This window comes from Lynx canadensis, chromosome D4 (genome assembly GCF_007474595.2).
Source record: "Lynx canadensis isolate LIC74 chromosome D4, mLynCan4.pri.v2, whole genome shotgun sequence".
Classification (NCBI taxonomy): domain Eukaryota; kingdom Metazoa; phylum Chordata; class Mammalia; order Carnivora; family Felidae; genus Lynx; species Lynx canadensis.
In genome coordinates, this window is record NC_044315.2 from 53,334,704 (window position 1) to 53,351,798 (window position 17,095).

Sequence of the window (17,095 nt, forward strand, 5' to 3'; positions counted from 1 at the left end):
TATTATTTGATATTATCCATAAAAATTGAACACAAAGATAACTATGAACCAGTAATTTCATGAGTAGGTAAGTAAGCAACAGAAATTTACACATCTATATATACAAGAAAGATGTAAAGTGAACCCATGACAGTACTATTCACAAAAGCCTTAAATTGGAAACTAATGAAATGTATATCAGGAATAGAAAGGAGCATCTGTATTTTTGATAAAGTTTCTTTGCTTGGATGCTGTTTCATGCATGTTTTTGCTCTGGAAAATTCTTCAAATTGAATTCCGAGGCAATTCATGAATTCAACTACCTTGTGAGTTCCTTATGGATTCTTACATTTTCCTCTGTATTTTCCTAAGAACTAATACAGTCCGTGGGACATCATGCACAATACATTTTTGAATAGTGAATTAATGCCTAAATGAAATCAAAGAAGGAAGGAAGGAAGGAAGGAAGGAAGGAAGGAAGGAAGGAAGGAAGGAAGGAAGGAAAGAAGGAAGGAATGAAGGGAAGGAGGGAAGGAGGGAGGGAGAAGGATGGGAGGGAGGGAGAAAGGAAGGGCAGAGCAACAGATGGGGGTAGGGAGAGGGAAGCTGGGAAGGAAGGATAAGAAAAAAGGAAGGAAAAAAAGAATGAGCATTTTAAAATTCTATTTTAAAAGCACATTCAAAAGTATATAATTTAATAAAAACATTATTTTTCTAAAGTCAAACTGAATTACATTATTACAAACATTGCATTTCAACACACTGATTTACATTCCCCCAAATCTTTGGATATGTTGGTGCAAACCTGAAATAGCTGATAACTAGTTTTGTATATATCTACATTTCTTTAAACCTTTAGTTATTTATATCATTGCTTGGTTCTTGCTAGCACTTCATTCAAAATTGGTATCTAGGTACTAAAATTTAATCTACTATATCATTTTCTATATGCAAAAATTATTTATGTCGGCACAATTGATTTTTGAATATCAACTGTGCTTTTCTCCCTCACTGTTGAATGCAGTGGATTTTCTTTTCTGTGAGTAGTCCCAGTAAGTAACACTTGCATGGTGAAACCAGCTTTCAGAGAAATTAAGATGGTTGAATTTGAAGCTGCCAAGCAAGGATTCTGTCCAACTTACAAAGGTAGGAATGGAAGCAAGGTTGTTGCATAATATTTATGAAATGAAGATGAAAACACTGCATTTTTGTGAACATCACTGTCCAAGAGTAAGAGGAATACTAGTCATTTCTGCCATATTATTTGAATGTTACCTTTAAATGATATCACATGAGTACTTTCCTGTGGTTTTCATGACCTCTTCTGTTAAAACCATTGTGACAGGTTGAGAAATCTGAAAAACCTATACACCAAAAACAGGAGTCTGAATTTCATGTCCAAAAGTCCTTCAGTTGCCTCATACACTTTTTAGTCTTCTTAAGAATAAATCTCTATTTTCTATTTAATCATTGACTACAATGCAAAAAGCAAGTCATTTTATTTCATCCATTTGGCAGAGATGGAAAAAATAATAAAATGACAAGTTTTTAATTAATTACTTAATGAATTATCAGTTTTTACTGATTAGTAATCACTTACAATGTAGTTCTTTTCCATAAAAATAAGTGATATAATATGAAAGCTAAAAGTAACGAGTTAGCCAAACCTGTAATTTACTATGTGTTTTCCTATCGTCAGCCTGCAATGTAATTTTATATGGAAGGAATTACTGGTCATGTTAATTTTATTAACGATGGTATAATGTCAGATTTTAAAAATTGCCTTATATTTCCTCCTCCAATTTTTAAGATAGAAGTTCAGGAACCATTGATCTTTTTAATTCTTGCACTTATTAAAAGTAATGTCATAGACACTTAACATTTAAATTTCAAATCCTGAAGTATTTTCATTTTTAAATGAGTGATTAATTTTATACCTATGAATGATCACATAAAATGTATAAACTATTTATTATATTTTAATATGACATCTACCTTTAATAATTAAGAATTACTACATGCAATTACTGCAAATAACCTTGAACTACTCATGTTCTTGTCATAATCAACTTCTTTAATTTCCCCCTTAGATGGTTCAAAAGAAGTGATAAACTTTCCAGATGGCATTAGTGAGAGTGATGGGAAAGTCGTTTTATATGATCCTGTAAAAAACTGGAAATAATTTATGCCCTAGGGGAAAGGAAACATGTAGAAGACAATATGGACAATAACTATCACTGACATACTAAGCTAATTTCACAATTACTGTATTATGCTAATTATCTAATTAAATATTGTGCTAATTATGTAATTAAATCTATTATTATTACATAATTGCACAATACCTTTGAAATACTTAAATACACGATTATTTTTCATGGCATTCAGATTTATTCAGGTACTAGAGTATCATTTAAGCCCTTATTCACATAAAAGAAGTCCTTCCATTTATAACCCTGACAGCATGTGCTTGGATACTAGGTATACAGTGGTGGTCCCTGAACATGCATGTGTTCATCTGTTATTTCCCAACTCTCTTGCACTTAGGTAGAGCCATGTGATTGTTTCTGGTCAACAGTCAGTGAAAAGAAGTGTCATTTGTCCCTTTTGGGACAATGCATTTAAAACCTTTGAGTTTCTCTTCTCTTGCTATTGTGACCTGGAACTACGTTCTATAAAATGCAGCTACAGTATGTACCCTTCAGTTACTGGTGGAGCAAATTCCCAGTCTTCCTACACGCCGACATGTGTGAGAAATAAGAAAAAACCAAAAAGTTATTGAGAGTAAAATGTATATTACTGTGGCAGTATAACTTAATCCAACCTAAATAATATAAATCAAAATTAAAAAGTCAATGACCTCCCCCTCCCGCCCCACACACACACACCTTTTGCTCTAGTTCTCCTGTTATCGATAATCTTCTGCAATACCTATACGGATCTAGAAAAAATGGAATCTCACACCTATGTTATAAGCTCTTCCACTGCCTTTTTTTTCCTTCAGAATTATCTTATGTTTCCTAAATTGTTGACGTGTGGGATTGGGGATATATTATTATTATGTGTATTATGTATTCTTTTGTAATCTGCCTAAATGAAAAGACTTGAGTTTCTATTAAACTAATTTGAAATTAATAATTATTTAGCAGTGTATGGAACATGATTGAAATTCAGCACTAAATAAGAAAATGTATTTAATTGCTTTAACAAGAGAGAATGTTAGAATTAGATTTAGGGACTCATCAGTGTTTTTACACATCTACTTCTTAGCCCTGAATTTCTCTCTGTTACCTTGCTTTTTATCAACTGCTGATAGACTTCTCCAACTGAGAGAAGATTGGTGGGTGGGGATCCAGGAAAAATACCAAAAAGAAATATTCAACGTCTATGTCAAGAAGCTATCTAGATTTTTCTAAGGATTCAGAGGAGTTTGCCTTATTGAAATTGCAAATAGTTGCTACCACCATAAATATATTCACAAGTATTTTGCATGATTTTTCTATATAAATACTTCATAAATGAGCCCAGTAATTACTATATCTAAAGTATGTCTTGTTTTAACACTTTTCATTGACTCATACACTAAAGCTGGAATGTTAGAAGTCTTACAATAGGGAAACATTTGGTATCAATATGAATATAAAGTCAAGATTTTTTTTATTGATACACAAGTATGCTGCTTGGAAAAGGAGCAAAAACTAAAAGCCATTCTGTTACTTAAGAATATATTAACATTATTTCCATATGCTTATTACACCATTTTTCATAAGGGCAAATTTAAGGGAGTAATTCTATAATTTAATGTATTTAGTTATTTGTACGTTCTTTTATTCTTTGCTTTCCAATGTTTTTCCATTATTTCTGAAACTTGTTTCAGAAGCTGAAGGCTTCTGTCTTGATGACTGTAACATTATGGTAATTGTGAAATTGATTTTTAGGAGTCCTCCAACTTAATTCTTCATATTCAGAATCCTCTTGCTTAGTTACCTTACTTTTCCATACAATTTTGCATTAGTTTGTCATATTCCAATACATGACTTCTAGGTGTTGATTGAGAATGTTTAATCCGTAGCTTTGACAGGAGGAATTAATATTTTAGCAATACTCAATCTTATAGTTAATATGGACATGTGACATTTAAAATTATGTAAGTACTTGCCTCACATTTTCATTTTTTTTATCACCGATCTAGCCTAAAAACCCAGGTTTGGTTTTTGGCTGAGGGCTACTATTTGAGAATTCCATTATAAAAAGAAAAAATTAATACACAGATTGTGTACATAGATTATTTTAGCCTTTCTACATGACTTATTATGCTGTGTATGAACAGATTTCATTTTTCCCTTCCAACATGTATTAATAAGTATTTCTAAAGAAAATTGATGATGAATATGTAATTTTCCCACACTGTGTGTCAAAATTTACCATCAACCTTTGGTGTAGTATGTTTTGTCATGATGAAAAGCATAAATTGCAAATCTGCTCATGAACTATTATTTGTTTCTTGAAAATTGATTAGTCAATTTTAATGTTGACCAGGTATCCACAGTCGTCAATTTCCTAACTTCCATTTTGTCTTGACCAAACCATAGTGTGGTTTCTCTCATGCACACCAATCCCTGGACTTTAGGTTGTCGTCGAGGCTGGCAAGCACTAAAATAAGGATATGCCCCTCTTATGAGCTTTAGCCCCAGAATTGACTGACCACAGTGAGACACATTTCCTGCCAAACCATACTAATTATGCATTACTTTCTCCTTTTTTTCAAATTCTCCTTACATGTTTCTTATCTAAGAAAGAAAAACAAAAACATGTTTTGTTTTTTTTGGTATTGTTTTGTTGGTTTGATTTTGAGACAATTGCAGTTCCTGAATTAGGAGCATTATCCTAATCAACAGTCTTTCTGTATGAATTCCCACCTTATCTGGATTTGTGTTTATTTTACAAAATAACTGTACCAATGACAACGGTGTATTCCTGTATCACTTTTTTAACAAGGACTTCTCAAAAACATGAGATTTTTGAACGGAATATAATGCTTTTTTATTTCATGATTTATCATGTGCCTGCCTAAGAAGTGCGCTGCCCATGTTTAACGTTCTGGTTCTACTAAAACCAGAGCTTCAGAAAAATTTTAATGACTCTACTTTTACATCATTATAATTAGAGATTCACAAAGATTATCAATGAATTGCATTATTTTTGCTTTCATCCCAAACATGAATGTAAGTAGAGAATTTGGAGGGTTTTTTGGTTTTTGCTTGTTTTTTTCCAGTCAAAGATATATCTGACATTATTTTCTTGGCTATTTCATATTCAGTTAAAAGTTTAATATAAAGAGAAAGTAACTGGTTTTGAGTGATAATATACCACAGTGTTTGGTAGAGAACCAAGTTGTGGTGAATAAAGGTCCTACTCAATTAAGAAATATGACCGAATCAAAATAAGGTGAAATAGTTACCAATATAAAACAGAAACTATAGTTGGGAAGATTCATCCACCTGCACACTTTAAAGCAAGGTGAACTAACTTTTTCTGTAAAGAACTTTGAGGATCACTTGGTCTCTCTGATAACTGCAGAACTCTGCTCTTACAGCATGGGTACAGCCATACATATAAAATGAATAACATACATATATTTTGATAAAAATGGATGCATACTGAAATTTGAACTTTATATAATTATAATTGTGTCACAAAGTAGCGCTCTTTCACTTTTCTGACCATTGAAATATGCAAACCTCATTCTTAGCTGCTTAACTGTTCTAAATCAGGTGACACAGCAGGTTTAATATGGAAGCATATTTTTCTGACCCTGCTTTGGAGAAACAAAAGTACAAAACTTCTGTGATAAAGCTGATATTAAATATATGCTAGGAAACAAATCAGCATAGCAGTATGCAATATCTCTTTTTTCTATCCATCTTCAAGGAAATTTGAAAATGTCTGAGCTTTTAAAGGATTACTATATAAATCAAACAGTATACTGCAATTAAGGTTGCTGGATAATAGGATGCCAGTTAAATTTCAATTTCAGATAAAAATCAAATAAATTTAAATTTGTTAAATATGACCCAAACATTGAATATATCACACAGTAAAAATCAACATTATTGGGGTCTTTTATTTTCCTTCCTAAATCTAGCAACTTTATCTGAAACAGTAATTAACTTTATTTTTAAAAACTATTAATATATTTATTTTAAAAATAAACAACTAAAATAAACAAATGTTTAGCAAAGGAGAAAAATTGAAAATAGCACACTAAAAATACAGATTTTTTTTTTGGATACTATTTATTTATTTATTTATTCTCTACTTAGTTAACATACAGTATAATCTTGGCTTCAGGTGTAGAACTCAAAGATTCATCTCTTACATATGACATCCAGTGCTCATCCCAACAAGCCCATCACCCATTTACCCCACCTCCATCAATCCTCAGTTCATTCTCGGCATTTAAGAATCTCTTATGGTTTGCCTCCCTCTCTGGTTTTATTTTTCCTTCCTTTCCCCTATGAACATCTGTTAAATTTCTCGAATTGCACATATGAGTGAAATAATGTGACATCTTTCTCTTCTTTTGCTTACCAGAATACCTTCCAGTTTCGTCCATGTTGTTGCAAATGGCAAGATTTCATTCTTTTTCATTGTTGAGAAGTATTCCCTATATATACATATATACACACACCACACCTTCATAATCCATTCATCAGTTGATGGACATTGGGCTCTTTCCCTAATTTGGCTATTGTTGATAGTGTGGCTATAAACCCTGTGGTGCATGTTCCCCTTCAAATCAGCATTTTTGTATCCTTTGGATAAATTCCTCGTGGTACAATTGCTGGGTCATAGGGTAGTTCCATTTTAATTTTTTGAGGAAACCTCCACATGGTTTTCCAGAGTGGCCGTACCAGTTTGCATTCCCACCATCAGTGTAGAAGGGTTGTCTTGTCTCCACATCCTCGCCAACATCTGTTGTTTTCTGAGTTATTAATTTTAGCCATTCTGATCACTGGTAAGGTGGTATCTCATTGTGGTTTTGATTTGTATTTCCCTAATGATGAGTGATGTTTGTTGCTTACTGGTGGATAGAAATGCAGCTGATTTCTGTACATTGATTTTATATCCTGCAACTTTGTTGAATTCATGTATCAGCTCTAGCAGTTTTTTGGTGGAGTCTTTCGGGTTTTCCATGCAGAGTATCATGTCATCAGTATTTAACTTTTAATGTAATTGTGTTCTCTACATTTTGTTTGAATCTTGTTCAAAATCAACTGGAAATCTCTGAAATTATTCAAAGGATGAACCGCAAAGAAACTTTAGACATGGAAGACTCTGTAGAATTTCATTATAAACAAACCTTGCAAAAAGGAAGTTAAAATTTATCCCTGTAATAGTTAACAGGAAATTGCAGACAATTAAAGTATGAGAATCCAAATAAATATTTAATTTAAACAACTACAATTGAACTTGGGTAGAATATTTTAATGAAGTTTCTATTTTGAATTGAAAATTTATAGTTTATGTTTATTTTTGAGACAGACAGACAGACACACAGTATGAGTGGGGGAGGGGCAGAAAGAGAGGGAGATACAGAATCCAAAGCAGGCTTCAGGCTCCCAGCTGTCAGCACAGAGCCCGATATGGAACTCAAACCCAGGGACTGGACCACGAGATCATGATCTAAGCTGAAATCAGACCCGTAACCCAGTGAATCACCCAGACGCCCCTGGAAATTTATGTTCTATACTGGAATGAGATGAAATTGAGAGGACCTGTGATTTCATAGCACTTAATTATGATATACAATCAAAATAATTATAAAGACATCTTATATGATGGCTTTTGACGTACAACGTGTCATTATGAAAAATGTTTAGCATAAAAGCAAATTGGTAACTATTTAAATATTTAGACCAAAATATTCAATTCAGAAATTAGAAGAATATCTTCCAAATGGAAAAGGGGATGAAGTATTTTTTCAAAACTACCATGATCCATAAAGAAAATTTATAAAGATGTGTCAACAATTTTAAATGCATTAACCATACAAACAAACTGTGAAAAACATTGTAATCAGGTTATGGATGGACTAAAAGACTGTATTAAAAAGAAAATATATTTTTTCTGATGATGTCAATACAAAATCCTGAGATGATTTTAGAAACAGATATAACTAAGAATCAAAAATAAATGCATTAACATATAATAAGAATTATGCTATTTTTAATATTCATAAAATTATCCTACAATTATTGTACCTGTCCTTAATTTACTGACAAATATTTTACTTCAAGACCAATTTTAATATTGGAAATCATTTTTGAAAAGGATTATTTTTCCTAATAGAATCAGTTCATTGGTTTGTAAATAATTGCTCAAAATTATTATAATTATTTTACTTTTTACTCTTAAAAAAATTTTTTTTCTATTTTGAACAGTAAGCCAGATGGCCATCCTAAACTTTTTCGTACATTCAAGCGTGATTTAATTGTTACCTTTTCTGTATGATATCCTTGATCAGGATGGACCAGCCTCTTCTCACTACTACTCCACTCAGAACAGATACAACTATGTATACAATTGCATATATTTACAATTTTACATGTACTATCCATTTCATTTATTTATCCAAATGCCAGGTTTTTACACTGGTTTCTTGAGAACAGGATATATTTTATTCATATTTTTATTTCTAGCTCCTAAAATACAGCAGGCAGTATTTCTCAGTTTATATTTATTGCGTTGAATTTGAGTCATAGTTCTAGAAACTGAATTATTAAGGTTTGCATTTTCATTGTAAATTCATTTATTGTTTAAATTTTAGGTTGGAGGTGATACATCTTTGGTTTTGGTATAATAATGAGCATACATTGTTGGAGATGTATTAGATATAATTTTTCTTGCATTTTTCCCACATAGAAAAATAAAATGTCAGGGTTGGCAGAAATGGTTATACACCTTGAGATAGGCAGCACAGCCCTCTCCAACCCCAGGCAATAGAAGATATCAGGTGATTTTTTTTTTTTAAGCTTATCATGTCAAGAAATGGAAATGCACTGCTGTCAGCATAGTATATTACATTGATTGATTGATTGATTGATTGAAACTCTGACTCTTATTACTAAAATACATTTGAATCTGCAGAGTAAAAAGATGTTATTTTAAAACAAAACACTGCCTTTATATTGGAAATATATGTAGATACAAGTAAAGAAGTATAGATAGTATCTTGCTTCCTTGCTTCAAGTAGTGCCTTTCTTATGTGCTTTAGTATTTTCCTCTGTAGGAAATATACAGGCAATACAGGAGTTGGTGTTGGTATTGCATAAGACTAATATTTGGCCCACAACTTTCTGTGTTATGTCTGACTTGTAACTATTGCAGAAATTCAGCTGTTTACTATTATCTGGATGACATGGAGTCATGATGATATTTAAGCAGGAAATTTTAAGCAGAATCAGCAAACTAAATTAACCATCTAATAAGAAAATTCAAGTAATTTTAAAAAACTTTAATTAGACCATAGTACTAGAAACTATACATATTCAAACACATTATAAATCTTTTATTTCCATGTCTATATATTTTCATGGAAATTAATATTTCTAATATATATATGTATTGAATGGAAAAGATATTAAACAAGAATATCAATGGAAAAATCTATTTTACATTTATTTAAAAAGTATTTCTTTAGAATTTACTGAAATAAACCAGATCTTGATTACACAAAGGTAAAAATTAGACATAATAATAGCATTGAGTACAAGGAATTATATTACATTATACTACATTACATTTGGTACTTTATTCTCAAACAAGTGTCTAAATAGATACTTTTTTCTAATCCTCATTTTGTAGATGAGAAAACAGGCATGAAAGTATTTCTCAATATCATAGATTTTAATTTTAGATGCTCGAACTTGATTCTAGTCTCTCAAATGCATGCTATACTTTATTTTGCCTCCAGATAAGAAGCTAAAATTTTAATTGGATATATTGAGATTAATTGGCTGTATATCGAAGGAATCCAGATTCTTTTGATTTATCCTATGTGCTATAAACTAAACTGGCTTTTTTTTTTAAAGCACTGTGAAGGCATTTTGCTGTTACTGTTCACTCTTAAATATGTACCTGCTTCATTGTCCTATTACAATTTCTTCAGGTTTTTCCTACTAATATAAAGCAATAGTTTTGCATATTATCAGATTTCTACTACTTTACCAAGTAAAGCTGACTTTAAATTAAAGTATACAAAATTAAGTTCCAAGTTTCATCTTCTCTGTCTAAAACATTAATTCCTCCAAGTATTTTAATAAAAAATGGTTCCAACTAAACCTCTTGGGCTGGATACTTTCAAAAAGAAATCAGATGCTCCATTATTGTGTCAGGTCCATAGAGAAAAGCCTTTCTTGATATGATTAGTTCTCTTCTTCCCTGTGTATCTATGACCCTAAGGATATAATAAATAATATTAACAATTTCCTTTCTGGATCCTGAGGGCTCACGTCTCCAAATTATACTTGGAAATAAATGCATGACATATTAGAAAGAAATATATATTTTGTTCTACTCCATGATTGAAAAAAATAAGTCAATTTATCCACTACCAGCAGAATGGGCAATAATGACAATTAGAATGTGTTTCAGTTTTATTTCAAAGCTAATCTAAGACATATTTTTTAGAGAAGAAAAAAGTCTTTGAAACACTGTATGTTTGGGACAAAAAAGCACAGCAAAACTTAATAAAGGTGCAAATTATGGGTTTTATAATTCTGTAACTACTTAATTTTTATAGACCTGTGGTTCTGTGTGTATATATATATACACACACACACTGTACTTAGGTGGATATACTAATCATTTGCTCCCATCAAGGATTATCTATGTATATAAATGTGTGCACTGACTGTTATCCCACAAATTCCTTGAGAGCATTTCCTTCATTGTTGAATCTATCACCAGCCCCTCACAGAGTGTCTCATATGTAATGGAAGTTAAATGTCTGTGGTTTTGAATTAATCTTTTTAAAAATGAGTATAATAATCTTCCTTAATTTATACCGTCTTTGTCTCTTCCTCATTTCAAATAAGGTCAACAAAAACATTTCTGTAAATTTACTACTTCTATAAGAATATAGGAAGAATGCTCTGAAACACAAAGATTATTTCTGTACTTATCGAAATAATGAAAAACGTTACAACAAACATTTTTCAGTCATTAATTTGTTCATTATAATTTGTGCCTTATTTTAAGAGTTGGCACACAATTTTTTGAAGGGAAGTTGATTTGGTATATTATTGAAGTTTGCCTCAGTTTTATTTTATCATTAAATAATTTTAGGACTATTTTAATTTTTCAAGATAAATTCTGATTGGTGGTAGAAAATGAGATTCAATATATAATCTTATAAGGGGCATTTTTGTTTGTTCTTGCTGTTTTTAAATCATAGCAAATTAGTAAAAAAAAAAATAATATTTCTCCCAGAAAGAGCGTTGGATGAGGCAGTATACTCCTTTAACACTTAATTTTTTCTTTGGAAAAGAAAATTCTGGGTTAATGTTTTAAGAGTAGAGTTATCTTACAACCCTCTCCTAATTCCTCAGAAATGAATTAGGTGATTCACATTTAATTCAAAATAGATTTTGTTTCTACCTATGTATTTCACAGGGTCTCAAGATTAATGTAACTTTGAAAGGGATGTACAGTATGGATACAGAATATTTAAGAAAAATTGAAGCACTGCATTTTCAGAGTAAATTCAATAGTTTTCCTAAAATTGATCTAATCTTCTGGAAGAAAATACATTTCTCTCAAATCGAATAAATCAGGTTACATTAATCACCACCAGCACCAAGAAACCCAGCAGGTTTTGTGCCTAGATAACAATTTACATATATATTAGCAAAACCAACTGGTATTTTTCATGTGTCCAAAGAGCTGATGTACAGAACTAATGAATAAAATAAGACATCCTTTTTTATCCCTTGACATAACTTTGCTTGGGCTATTTAATATTACAGATTAGGTTTCCAACAAAACCAGTTAGATTATTATCTTCCAGCGAGATCCTTATAGGAAAAATACGTGCCATCAGTCAGTCAGTACAAAGAATGAATAACCAAGAAATGGTTACTATTATTGATTTGAAGTAAAGGTCAGGACTAAGAAATGCCTTGTGTGGAAATTTACAGCATGACAGAAATTATGATAATAAAATTGTGTGTAATGCTTCAGTTATTTCATCCTATTTAACTACGAGAAATACACTATTACTATGCTTATTTTAAGAGTGGCCATACTTAAAAGAAGGGTGCTTTGTCCACAAGGTGTGTAAAAGGAATAGACAAAATTTATGTTCTCTAATCCAAGAGCTTCAGTCTTAACACCCAACATTTAATTAACCAGAGAGAAAAAACAAATACGTTTCTGTTAGGGAAATTTGGTAAATATGATTCTCCAAATGAGAATATATTCCAAACTCTGTGTCTTCAACATATCCAGACAGTGAGGTAAACACTTTAAATCCTCAAGGGAGGGGTGCCTGGGTGGCTCAGTCAGGCCATCCCTGATTTCAGCTCAGGTCAGGATCTCAAGGTCAAGGATCTTCGATTATAAATCTCTAGTGTTCTGGCTGAGCCATCAATGATATAGCTTAAGAACATTTTAAAATTATAACAAATATTATATTAATGAATAAATCCTTTACATTTGTGTATTTCTAATATCTAGAATGAAGACTGCCAAAAAGTATAACCCCAGAAATTCTTCTTTGAATAAATGTAAAATAATAGATCACTGACCTAATGAATCAATTAATCAATGAGAGCCCCCCCAAAGACATTAAATGGGAAAACATATTAAAGTGGGAAGCAGGAGGCCTTGTAGATGACTGTCATGATTTATTTCTATATTTTTGGCCATATATAAAAGAAAAATATGAAATATTGGTTTTAGAAAGATGATTATTTGAGGAATAGAATTATAATTTACTATACTATCTTTCTAGTTTGCTCATTTATTTATGAAAGAATTAGTAAAAGAAAGTACTTGAGGTTATTGGTTTTTCTGAATAACTGTCAATATACTACTTGTAAAAGCACAGATGACTATGTCAAAACCCTAAAGATGGTACTTTATACATGAGGCAAGTTATGCTTAGATGAATCATATTAAAAACCTTGGAGCAAAGATTCAGATCAATGTTTTCCTTTATGTTTTTTTCACAATGTATTCAAATGCATCAAAAGATAGTGCTAGAAAACAGTAACAAATGTTCAGCCTATACTGATAAACACATCAGTTTGTGGAAAGTTCTATAATCTTCTTTATATAAATAAGTATTTTAGATATTGTGCTAAGAAGAAATCTGGATAACATTTTATAATTGGTAAATTACTGTGTTACTATGGCAATTATGGTCTTGAAAAGATTATGAAAGGGACCCATCTTACATGAAAATAAGCTTGCTATGATAAATACCTCCATACGACAATTCTGTCCATTTCAAATGTAGTTCAAATTATATTTTATTTTTTTCATTATATAGAAAGTGTACAATACAAATATATTTATGGCAATCCCAAATGAGAGAACCAACTTGTCTGTCTCAAATATTATGAATATACAAACTATTCAGTCATAGAAGGGCATACTCGTGAGCAGTAAAAAAGGACAAAACTATTGCCAGTAAGGACAATATGTATGAATATCACAAACATAATAGTGAGCAGTAGAATCAGGTCACAGAAGAGTATATACAATTTACTTTCAAGTGTGTAAGTTTCATAACAGGCAAAGGGACATATATTATTAGAGATCAGGATAGAGGTTACCCTTTCTTGGGAATTACTCATTGGAAGATGGCAAAAGAGGGATTTGGGATTTAATATTTTCTTTTTCCGTGTTCAGTTTGTGAAAATCCATTGGGATATGTATCTATGATTTTCACATTTTATATGCTTACTCTACCCCAATATTATATGGAAAATATATGTAAATTGGAGAAAATTACAATCTTGGTTCTACAATGTAGCAAAAATGATCCTCAAGAAGTTTAATATATATTTCAATTTTTTTTTTCCACGGAACAAATGAAATTTGCTAACAAAAGAGATTATTTTGCCAACAGACTCAGGCAACTTTATTTGTAAGACAAGGAACTAAAGGTTTACTTCTCTTTAAAAAAGATTATCTTGCATCATTGTTAAAGCTATAAACGTTTTGAAATGATGACTGTATTTGATCTCCATCACCTAGTTTTCTCTGATGTAATAACATTTAGATGGTTGACTAGCCAAACAAGCCACACTATTTTCTCCAAGTATATGAATTATAAACACATAATTTCAACTTGTCATTGTTTAGTATCCCAATTGTTCTTTAATGAATTTGTGAAACAAACCATTGTTTTATTTATTTATTTTTATTTTATTTTATTTTATTTTTTTTTTTTTTTTTTTTTATTTTTGGGACAGAGAGAGACAGAGCATGAACGGGGGAGGGGCAGAGAGAGAGGGAGACACAGAATCGGAAACAGGCTCCAGGCTCTGAGCCATCAGCCCAGAGCCGACGCGGGGCTCGAACTCACGGACCGCGAGATCGTGACCTGGCTGAAGTCGGACGCTTAACCGACTGCGCCACCCAGGCGCCCCCAAACCATTGTTTTAAACATCAAACAGATCTAATTTCTGACAGAGAAGCTCAGATGAAGGATCTTAATGTAAATCAGTCATAGTGAAATCCTGGATTGTGAGTAACTTGTTCTACAAGTGTTCTGCAAGATGAGCAAACATTTCTAATAAATTTTAACTTGAGAAACAAGTGATGTCTTTCAGGATGAATAGTACATGACTCCAAAAATCACATGATTACAACTGAGCCAATGGTTCTCTCTCTCTCTCTCTCTCTCTCTCTCTCGCCAGTTACATTAAATACAGTATATGACAAGGGTTTATTAATACTGTACTGCAGTCAACATCTGTATGAGTGTATACAATGGCCCCCATGCAAAAAAAAAAGGTTGAAAAGAAAGGCAGTAAGAAGTAGATGATGGCGGTAGAAGTTAAGAAGGAAATCAGTAGTTCATCAGAAGTATGAACGAGGTAGGCAAGTGGCCAAAATTGGAATATTTTATAAGTCTACATCTCCATCTCATCTGCAGAAGAGGAGGAGGAAAGGCAGAGGAATTTCTCACCTCAAATGAGATTAGGGAGAGGCGCCTGAGTTGCTCTGTAGGGTAAGCTTCTACTTTGGTTCAGGTCATGATCTCAGGGTTCATGGGTGTGAGCCCTATGTTGGGCTTTGTGGTGACAGCTCAGAGCCTGAAGCCCGCTTCAGATTTTATGTCTCCCTCTCTCTCTGCCCCTCCCCTGCTCATGCTCTTTCTCAAAAATAAATAAATATTTTTAAAAAATTAAATTAGGGAGATGTGTAAAATGTGGAAAACAGTGCAAGATTTTGTAGGAAAGCACCACCCGAATAATGCTGTAGCAGTGTGGGCGATGAATCTGTTTAATGACAATGCAATGTCACATTTCCGCAAAATCTTCAAAAGGAGGCAAAAGCAAGTGTCATTGGATAGGTTCCTTCTTAAAGCTGCACAAAAACAAAAACATTCCATTGAGCCAATAGATAGCAGTGATTCTGTTAGTGATAGTGAAATTCGTCCTACACAATAACCCTCCTCTCTCTTGTCTCCCTCACACCAGCCATGAAGGTTTTCAAAGGTTGTGCAGGTTAATCTTATTTTCCTCTATACTCTGTATTTTGTTATTTTGTATTTTATTACAGTATTGTAATCAGTTTTATATGAATATTTTGGGGATGTGGAACGAATCATCTGAGTGTCCATTATTTCTTATGGGGAAATTTGCTTTGGCAAATGCTTTGGATTACAAGAATGTTTCCAGAACAAATTATGCTCACAAACTAAGATTTTACTGTATTTAAAAAAGTTTTCAACACAAGATACACACACAAAGAGACATATACACCTCATAATTCACCCTTCCTGTCTGCAGAAAGGCTTTGATGTCTCAAGAAGTTACCTTAATATCATGGGAAAATGTCATAATAGGTTTAACCCATTTACAATCCATTAATACAAGTAAAAGAATTTACACATCAGAGTAAGAGGTATTTGAGGCTACTTACAAGAGTCCCCTTACCCCAAGGGCCTTTCATAGCTAGAGAGAAAATGCAACTCTGTGAACATAAGTATAGGACCAGCAATACGATGTGTGGGACACAGTGTAGAACTAAAATGGGTATCCTTATTCAAATATTATTAATGATTTCAAGATCGCAATTCTAGAGGATTAAACCAAGTGCAGAGCCCTTCTAAGCACAGGATATCCTGTGACCACGCAAGTCAGAAACTCCTAATTCACCCATGCACAAGTGTTTTTTTCCCTACAGGTTTTTTTCTACTTTAAAAAACTTTAATGATACTATACAAAATAGGACAAGAGAAAAATGCTGTGATTTGAAGTCATTTTCTACTCAATTTTAGTCAGTAGTATGCACTACAAAACTTTATTTACAGCAATTCTTTAATTATATCTTAGTATGGGGTAGGGCACACAATTCTTTTTCTGCTTCTGGGGTTTAGGACAATAATTTAAATGTCTGTCATCTACAATCATAAAAATATGAAAGTTAAATTAATAATAGCTACATTACTCATCTTTAAATGTTAACATATAACTTGTAGTCATAATTTTGCTCCATGTTCATTTAAAAGGAAACCATGAAATATTAAGTGCCAATTCTACATTATATGATGCATAAAAATACCAGAATTTTCACTTCTCACACCTTTAAATAACCAAGAGGAAAGTCCAATAAAACAGCACACTATTTCCTTTCATACTTTCATTACCTTTATTACACCAGTTATATATACTAAGTTGAATTAGTAACAACAACTCGATCTCTTGTCTTTCTACAGAGTATTGCATAAGTATAAAGGCAAATAAATTTATATCAACTATTTTAAATACATATAATTTTGAGAAACATAAATAGCTTAATCATTTTTTCATTATATTACATAATCTTATTTATTTAGTTATTACTTTATTTTTGTTTCAAGTTTTTATTTAAATTC